General features: G+C 43.9%; 1 long non-coding RNA gene across 1 annotated transcript; it reads left to right on the plus strand.

Moving 5' to 3' along the window:
• The first annotated feature begins 9,408 nt into the window (after nt 1-9,408).
• LOC136545362 (uncharacterized) lies at nt 9,409-9,801 on the plus strand. The gene is made up of 3 exons (XR_010781005.1): nt 9,409-9,474; nt 9,561-9,632; nt 9,716-9,801. It is a non-coding gene; the product is annotated as an uncharacterized lncRNA (long non-coding RNA).
• The last annotated feature ends 371 nt before the right edge of the window (nt 9,802-10,172 follow it).

The raw sequence follows: 10,172 nt of genomic DNA on the forward strand, positions 1-10,172 counted from the left end.
ACAATGCACCAATTTTAGAAGGGAGGAATTTGTACCTGCAGACTATGTACGCAGCGTTGTTTTAGTTTTCAGAAACGGCAATAGTACGTAGGAGGTCGTGCGCTTTGTTATGTAGCCAAATCCTCTAAGTTCAAATATCCTTTTTCCTAATCACCCTATGGAAGAAGAATGGCAAATGTTTGAAATTAAAAGAGGTCATGATGAAATGTTGATCAAAAGTGTAACATTGTCCAGCAAAGAATATTGGCTACCTTGATTTGGTTGTAATGCAGGCCTACAATTATGTCCTTCACAGAACCTATTGTCAGGATGGAAACATAACACCTGTTAGCTAAACCGAAGCAGCACAGAGACAGAATTAATGTTTAAAATAATGGAATGTTTGTTTTTTTATGAGATCAATCTATATAAACAGCTTCACGTCCTTTTCTATTTTCGTGACTGCTTTCAAAGAATAGGACGTAGACTTGTATCATTTTTATTATAATATGGTGGCACATACAGGGGAAGGTTCACATAAATCTATAAGGCAAGAAGAATTATAGGTCGATGGGAGTGACTGATATGAAATCATAGAATGGAAAGAATATTAGGGGGAAAAAAGAGATCTGTTTTAGTTCAACTCAATCAATCAACAATTCTTCATGACCAATGTGGGAAGTCCTTGATGTAAGTAGATAATGACCTGACAATTTAATAACAAAAACCATTAATGTGCAGCATGTAAAATCAAATATTTTGAGGTAACATCTAGTTTAGTAACACAAAACAATCGATGTGCTCTTCGTTGGGGTACAACTGAAGTTAAGAGTAATAAAACACATCACTTTTTGTTACAGGAATAATAACTTTGTAAATCCCTGGGCAAGTCAGTTGCATTAACCGGTAAGTGGTAACTAACCTTAGCTTGAACCATGAAAACTGCTTGTGGCTTGGACCATTAAAACTGCTTTTGAGGCAGTCCGTAATATCATGGAGTGCTTTAAAGGATTTGTGTGCCTAATACTTTGGCGGCCTGGCATCTTGACCTGGAAAACACTATGAAAAACAAATACATGGGCAGTGGTTAATACCCAATGAATTGGATATATGTGCAGAGGTAATTTACAAATATATGATGATGCCAAACATTCGAAGCAATGAAGGTAGATGAAGAAATCTGACCTCGGAGAGGAGTAGGCTCGCCGTGCACACGGTTGGAGTAGAATGGGCAGATGAAAGTACCAGATAAGTATGGAGCTGCCTTTCTCTCACTGACACTTGGTGCAACAGGTTACTCTTGTGATCGCAGCCCAGCATGACTTTGTCGCAAATAAGAAGTTATGCAGTGTATGAGAAGGATCATCATAATCTTTTCTGTGCAGAGAAAATACATTGTCAAATTCAGTTCAGCAACTGAACAAAACATGTTTTTTTTGGTGAAGAAACATTGCGTTAGATTATCCGGTAGAAGATGAAATTGCACTGCAGCAATGAACAAAACTAATGGATATGACAGCTAACTGAAAGGAGAAAGTAATTTATTGGCTAATGGACAACTAACATCTATGTGTTTGAATGACATACACAAAGATTCGTTTTTCTGAATGCTCAGAGATGTAAATGAGCTTGCAGAACCAAAATGAGTAAACATGATTTTCCTCGTGCCTGTCACATGATGCAGGAGGAGGTGGTAGACACTATCAGCGAGAGGGAGTGGCCCTGCAAATGAATTTTCATGTGCATATCAATATATCATATGGGAAAATTGAGGAAATAAAAAGAGAGAGAAAAAAGGAGAGCCTACCTGCTGCTCGCATCTCCCTGGGCGACGGCGGAGGACGCTTGGTGCCTCCCTGCGCCTGCGGGCGGTGGGCGAGGCCGTCGCTGCTGCAGGAGTACGCGAGGACGAAGCGCAGCGAGGGAGATGGCCGGAGGCGGGCCGGCGCTGTTGTGGGGCCGCGGCGTGCCCCGGCCGCGTTGGTGCAGCGTGGCGCAGCGGCGCCCTGCGTGCCGCGCCGCGCGGCCGGGGGAGGGCGTAGGTGGGAGGGGAGGGGGGCGCTCCGGCGTGGTGTCGTCGCAGCTGGCCGGAGGTGGGCCGGAGCGCCGTCGCGCCCTGCGGGCCGCGCAGCGTTCGGCGGAGGGCACAGGCTGTGGAGGTCGCAGACGGGGAAGAGGAAGAGCAGGCGGAGGCTGCGAGGCGGCGGTGCACAGATGACGGATGCGACGGCGAGGCGAGGGAGGAGAAAGAACAGGAACAAGGCTCGGCCAGGAAGGTCGGCGGCGGGGTTAAAACACTAGTAACCACGGCGCGGACCTCGACAGGATCTACGGCGCCAAGCTACCTGTCAAGTTATCATCACATCTACGTCGAGCTCAAGACCTCGGCGTCAGTAACGATGACGCCGAGAAGTGTAAGCTCGGCGCTAGCAGCGTCAAGCTAAGGGTCCAGATTTTGAAATCTTACCTCAAGGATATATTTATAAAAAAAATTCCAAAAAAAGAGTTAAAAATAAAAAATTCGATCAGTAGGCCTATAGCTAAACATGACCATCATTTTCCACAGCCCTGATATCATGGAAACAATTAAGCAGCATCTATATAAACAAGCTAATGTGGTAGAGCTTTAATTTTATCACCATAAGTTGCTAGCAACACCTTGAAAGAATTAAAGTTGCAGTATAAGTAAACATGTAATGGACTGAGGAAACAAGAAAAAACTCCGGTAGTAATGACTCACTAGACAAGCCAAGGGAGAAAAAAAAACATTCTATAAAGAGATTTATAATTCTGGAAACACAAAGGTACTTGACACATTTGACTTTAATGAAAAACATCATAGGTTGGGCAACTGAATTCATCGAGACAGTGTTAATTGGACCACAGACATGACACATCCAAGCCCAAAAATGTATCACCTAATTCTACTAGATGTACCCAGTTGCTAACGACTCCATACTTGGAAAAGATCTCATTTTTGTTTAACATCCTAATAAGTAGCCCACAAGCAACAATTTCACTGTTTATCTTTCAAGCGCCAAACTCCGAGAAGTAGGGAACATATGGAGTGATGTGCTTATAGCCATGTCCAAGAGTGCAGAGATCACACGGTTCCTTACTATCCATGATATACGATATCAGCTTTTGGTCCCAGTGCTGAACAAGAAAAACCAAACTGTAATCTGGATGGATTCCAACAACATTGTAGTAGATATGGCAATTCTCTTTCCCAAACAACTTTGATAAGCTTACACTGTCCTTCAGGACCCATTGTTTTCTGTCATAGTCCTGGAGAACCCCAGATTAATAATCTGTCCCAGACCTGTCCTGTACGACCGAAATCATCACAAATAACTTCCTGTTCACTGCAGATGTAGTACAAGCACCCTTGGGACTGTCCAATATAACCAGACATTGGCCAGGGGCGCGTTTAGTTCGGCAAAGTTTGCACCTAACTTTGCATAGTGCATGATTCTTCACTGTAGCATTTCGTTTGTATTTGTGAATTATTGTCCAAACATTGACTAATTAGGCTCAAAAGATTCGTCTCGCAAAGTTAAAGCAAACTGTGCAATTAGTTTTTGATTTCGTCTACATTTAGTACTCCATGCATGTACCGCAAGTTTGATGTGACGGGGAATCTTCTTTTTGCATAGTGCACTTTTGGAGAACTAAACAAGGGCCAGATGTCCCTGCCTACCTGACGTGGTGCAGGGATGATCTTCTGTATGTTCCCTTCCAAATCTACTGAAGTGAGCTCCTTTCTCAAGAGAGAATTCTGTATTTGGCACTGAAACAAATCACTCTTCCGTATTTAGCACTGAAAATTTTGAACTTCCTTATCTAGCATCAACTTAAAAATTCCTTCCGTATATGGCACTTCCGTCCATTTGATGCAGTAACGGTGTCAAGTGCCACCTAAAATGACATATATGCCCTTCTATGTACCAACAACATGTAGTGCCAGATAAGAAAAGAATAAATGGACATAATATCAAATAAGGAAAGCACAAATATCATAAATATACTTGTGAATAAAACATAGCATTTTGATAATTGAAGAGTGACAATAATAGTCAATAAATTTGATGCACAAGCTTCACAAATCTGACCATATTGTCAGCATACTTAAAAAACAAAAAAAAAATGTAGACACATGAATTCCTGCTGCTACTACGGTGCTTGCGAAATTCAGCAGATTGGTTGTTTAACTGATCACTAACATATTTGAGCTACTCCTTCAATATGCGCTTAGGCAATTCTGAAAATTTCAATTTCTTTGGTAAACTCGATTGGGTCAATGTCATGTGATTTTTATGATAAGGTGGTCTGATTCTTTGTTCCAGAGGGCGAAGCCTGATATTTCTTTCCATTATATATGTCGGACAATTGTAAGCAGTAGCACACCCGGAGGTGAGCTACAATTCACGTAACTGAACTGACGAACCATTTGGTGACACTGCTATTGGTTACAAAGTACTACCTATTAATCTCTGGTGTTGACCTTCCTACAGAAAGCTAGGTGATCTCTTGAATCAATCCAGATGGAGGCATGGAATTCTCTTTTCTGCTGACACAATGTTGAAGGAGTGGGTCAATGTCACCCGCAGTGACTTTGGTAACCTATAAGCTCTGCTCATATTGTGAGGTTTTCTTGGATGTTCAGGAACGAGCCGCAGATGTTCCCGCCAAGATTTGTGGGAACACAGGTGTTTACATTTTTTTTTAAGTATGCTAACAATGTGGTCAGATTTGTGAAGCTTTCGCGTCAAATTTATTGATTATTATTGCCACTCTTCAATTATCAAAATGATATGTTTCATTCACATGTATATTTGTGATATTTGTGCTTTTCTTATTTGACATTATGTCCATTTATTCTTTTCCTTTCTAGCACTACATGTTGCTGGTACATAGAAGGGCATATATGTCATTTTAGGTAGCACTTGACACCGTTACTGTATCAAATGGACGGAAGTGCCATATACAGAAGGAATTTTTAAGTTGATGCTAGATAAGAAAGTTCAAAATTTCCAGTGTCAAATACGGAAGAGTGATTTGTTTCAGTGTCAAATACAGAATTCTCCCTTTCCCCAATATGAGAGCAGATATAGCATGCCATTAACATAGACACCAGGAGAGTAAGGTGCTATGCGATTGCAACCCCAGTCATTTTTGTTGTGACTCCATGCCTGAGTTTCTGATGAGTAGACGCGCACTGATGTTTTGTATCCCTCCACAAAAACTTTTGGACCAAGTTGAAGTGCCAACGGACGCCTGGGTCGAAAAGCAAAGAGGTGACCGTAGATTCAGAGATCATCTGATGCCATGTCAAGCCAGAGCTGCGGAATCGACTGAAGAATTGGGGGATTTCTAAACCCTAACAGCACCTCCAGCAGTCGCCATTCGTCCTGTTCGCTTGAACTTATCAGGGGCTCCGCAGGGGAGCAGACCAAGCCAGCGAGTGGCTATGGGGGTCATTGTTTTTTTCGAGACAATTCCCTGTGTGCCATTAAAAAAGATCGCAATGCCCTGTGTGCTCCTGAAAAAGTTCAGCGGTCTTCAGCGTCACTGCTCCAACTTTTTTGTGCCCTCCATGCCACTTCCGTCAGTTTGGGCTCTAATGCCGTCAAACTGCAGGTGTGAAAAGACAAAAATGCCCTTAAGTGTAAATATATCATTAATTTTTTTTGAGCATCTTAACGACTTCAAATGAAAAAACTCAAAACTAGAAAGTTGTAGATCTCATCGAGATGTATAATTTTCATATAAAAATTATTTTTATTTAATTTCACAAAAAAATATGATTTGATATGATTAATATATCTTAGAAAAATCATATTATTTTTTTGTGAAATTCAATAAAAATAATTTTTATATGAAAATTATAGATCTCAACAAGATCTACAACTTTCTAGTTTTGAGTTTTTTCATTTGAAGTCGTTAAGATGCTCAAAAAAATTAATGACATATTTAGACTTAAGGGTATTTTCGTCTTTTCATACCTACAGTTTGACGGCGTTAGAGCCCAAACTGACGGAAGTGGCATGGAGGGCACGAAAAAGTTAGAGCAGTGGCGCTGAAGACAGCTGAACTTTTTCAGAGGCACACAGTGAATTACGATCTTTTCTAATGGCACACGAGGAATTCCCCTTTTTTTCTTGATGAGTAGACCGTGGGGGTCACTGGTGAGGACTGTGTATGCTCGAGGCTGGGCCTTTCTAAAACAGTCTGGGCTTCAAGTGCTGCGTTTTGTTTCTAAAAAAAAGTGCTGCGTTTCGTAAAATGAGCTTCTGGGCTGGGCCAACAGATGGCTAGTGTATATGGTGTAGCGTGTATAGATGGCCATGCAGCCCGCGGGCTCACGGCCCGGCCCATGGCCTGGCGTTTTGGCCCGGCCCGAGAACAGCACGGCACGGTGGCCACCGGGCCCGGGCCGGCCCGGCCCGAGCGACCAGGACGGGCTTGGGCCGCCACCCTGGCCCATGGCACGGCACGGGCACGGCCCGGTCCAAAGAGGCGGCGGGCCGGTGCCCCCACGGCCCATTGGCTGGCCCAACAAGCCCCCTCCCCGGCTCCCCCTCTAGATATAAAAGGCAGGCGCCGCTGCGGGCCGCCCCTAACCCTAACCCTAGCTTCACATTCCAAATTTCCAATCGCCTCGCCGCTGAGTCGCTGACCGCTCTCCGCTCTCGCCTCGTGTCTGGTGCCTCGACGCCTCGTCCTCGATCTGTCACCGCCGTTCGCCTGGTGCTCGCCGGCCCTGCTCCGGTGACCTCGCCGCCGGTCCTGCACCTCGCCTCCCTCCCTCCTTTCCCTCTTCTCCTTCTCCTCCCTCCTTTCCCTCCTCTCCTCCTCCGGTGTACCATACTACCATGTGAGTGGCTTGTGCATGTCAGTCGTTCTGCTGCCGCTCGCCGTCGTTCTAACCGGTGTCTCTCTCCTCTGGTTCGGTCTTGGGCTCTTGGCTCCCTGCCCCTGGCCTCTTCTCGGGCACTGGGCTCCGGTGGAGTAGGTGAGTCGAAACCCTAACCCTAGATCTGTCTCTCTCTTTCACTCACTGTCACTCTTTTGTCTCTGTTCTTGTAAGTTCTAAATTTGTAATCTTCTTCTTCATCTTCTTCGTAGGTTGGTGCCTGACGCCGTGTCGTCCTCCTCTGGAGGCGCCATGGCAAGCCCACCAGTGTCAAAGTGCCTCTGTCCACCGTCGAGGGGTGGTGCTAGAGCTGGAGCCAGGTGCCGGGCCTGGGCCGGCCGGCCATCCCCCTCCCCCCCTCCCTCGGCCTCGGATTGGGAGGTTCTGGAAGTGGAGAACGACGACGACATCCGTGAGGATGCAGCCGGGCTGTTCGGCATCGATCTCGATGACAGTGATGGCACCCATCTGATTGATCTCGATGCCAGCGACGACGATGGTGGGGTGGTAGCCTCCACTAACACTCATGGTACCTCATCAACTGGTGGTGGTGGTAAGCTCATATCTGCTGTTTGGGAGGATTTCACTAAGATTAAGGAAAATAACATACGAGTAGCTGCTATCTGTAAAATGTGTGGCAAGAGGTATACTGCTAGATCAGCTGCTGGCACTGGTCATTTGAAAAGGCACCAGAAATCTTGCAAGGCTAAACATGATAACGATAAGAGGGTCCAGTCTAGGCTTGCTTTGAATGCTGATGGTTTGCATAACTGGGTGTATGACCCTGCTATTGCTCGTATTGAGTTGTGCCGGTTGATTGCTAGGCTGGACCTTCCATTAGGCATAGGTGAAACACAGGCCTGGGAGGATTACATTAAGCGTGCTCATAACCCTAGATTTGAGAAGGTTTCCAAACAGGCCACTACTAGAGATATGGGTAAATTGTTTGCTGAGCAACGTTCTATGCTTATGAATTCTTTGTTTCCTTCTTGCTCATCTGTGTCTTTGACATCTGACATTTGGTCTGGTAATGCTAAGGAGGACTATATTTCTGTTATTGCTCATTATGTTAGTGTTGATTGGGAGTTGCAGAAAAAGGTTATAGGTTTTAGGCTAATTGAGGCGTCACATTCTGGTGAAAACATTGCTGAGAAGATATCTGTTGTGGTTGAGGAGTTTGGGTTGATTGACAAGATCTTTGCTGTCACTTTAGACAATGCTTCAGCTAATTCTAAGGCTTATGATATCTTGCAACCTGTCTTGTTTGGTTACTTGGATTCTTATCCTGCACCTACACATGATGATCCTCACAAGGTCAAGTATTTACTTGTGCATCAGCGTTGTGCTTGTCATATCATTAATCTCATTGTCAAATCTGGCTTGAAGAGGTTGAAACCTTTTACTGAAGATTTTAGAACTGCAATAAACTTTTTGAATTCCTCTAATCAAAGAATTGCATTATTCAAAAATTACTGTATTACTCACGGTATAAGGCCTAGAAAGTTTGGATTGGATATGGATGTTAGATGGAATTCCACCTATTTAATGCTTAAGCATTTGCTACCATACAAAGAAGTATTTTCTGTGTGGCTTAACTCTAATTATGGTTCAGAATTGTTGACTGCACAGCATTGGTATGTTGCTGAACAGATAATGGTGTTCCTGGAACTCTTTTATGATTCTACTATTGTTCTGTCTGGTGTTTAATATCCCACAGTTCCACTTGTTTTGCACCATATCCTTGACATTGCTGAGCATCTGCATAAAGCTAAAACAGATTAGAATTTTAGAATGATTGCTTATCCTATGAAGCTTAAATTTCTTAAATATTGGGAGAAAATTCCACTGCTCTATTCATATGCATTCATTCTTGATCCTAGAGCTAAAATCAAAGGATTCTTTAATGTGCTTGAATTGCTTGCTCAACATACTAGATCCAGTTATAGTTTATACTATGGTGATGTCAAAGCTGAATTGTACAGATTGTTTAACAAGTATGAGCAGAAATTTGGTGGGGCAGCTAGGACTCAAAGGGTTTCACAGCTTTCAGCTCATTGTGGTAAGAGAAAGCAGGCATGGGGAAGGATCTTTGGAGGTCCTAGTGCTTCCCCTGGCTCTGGCTGTTCCCCCTCATCTTCATCTACTCCATCTGGTTCTGGTGTCAGTGAGCTCTCAGCTTACTTGGACAGTGACCCTGTCACATGTTATGAGGAATCCTTTGACATACTGCTCTGGTGGCGTGACCATAAGCTAACCTATCCAATCCTATCTATTATGGCTCGAGATATCATGTCTGTTCCTGTATCTAGTGTCTCTTCCGAGTCTTGTTTCAGCTGTACAGCTAGGATACTCGAAGACCGACGGCGGCGCTTGTTGCCGGAGCATGTGGAGATGCTCACCTGCATGAAGGACTGGGAGCAAGCAGTAAGAAGAGAACAGCATGCACCTGAGGATGTGGACCTGGAGGAGGCATTCAAGAACCTCTTCCTTGATGGTGAAGGCGAAGCCAGCGGCAGCGGCAGCGGCGGTGCTGCTGGTGCTGGATAGAAGAAGTGAAGAACCTCTCCTCTCGCTCTCAGGTACTCAACTCAAATCTATAACTATAAGTACCAGCCTGTTTACATTAATGGCAAAACAATAACATGAATTATGTACAATTTTGCAGGTACTTTTGGACTTCTTTTGCTGTGCTGGATACAACAAGTGAAGAAGAACTGGAGAGAGGAGAGCCTGAGAGGTACTGACTGTCTATCTCAACTAAATACTATGACTCAATCAACTCAATACTTTTGGACTGATTGGATTCTTCTATTTTTGCAGGTACTTTTGGAGTTTTGGTCTTTTGCTGGTGGCTGGTGCTGTGCTGGACTGCTGGTCTGCTATGCTGTGCTGTGAAGCTGTGTGTGTGACTGAGTCTGTGTGTCTATGACAGTAAGAAGAGTGAGTGACTGAGTGTGGACTCTGATTCTGTCATTCTATTTCTGTGAACTTTGCCACAGTCATTCTATGAACTTTGCCACAGCTGTTGGCTTTTGTAATAACACATTAAGACTAATATTTTGAGCTGGCTGCACTCTTTTTTTCTTTTTAGGGTTTCTCACAAGGGTGAGTTTTACCTAGAAAGGTTTTTAATGAGGCGGCATTGCACAAAATAGCTCCTTTTGATCATCATTTTCATATAATCTAGTCTCCTTTTGCCTTTGTGCTGTGATCTGTGATGTGAACTGTCAGTCTATCACTGTGAATGAAAATGGTAACTTGATCAGTTGATCAGTTA

The sequence above is a fragment of the Miscanthus floridulus genome, chromosome 3, assembly GCF_019320115.1.
Source record: "Miscanthus floridulus cultivar M001 chromosome 3, ASM1932011v1, whole genome shotgun sequence".
NCBI classification, from domain to species: domain Eukaryota; kingdom Viridiplantae; phylum Streptophyta; class Magnoliopsida; order Poales; family Poaceae; genus Miscanthus; species Miscanthus floridulus.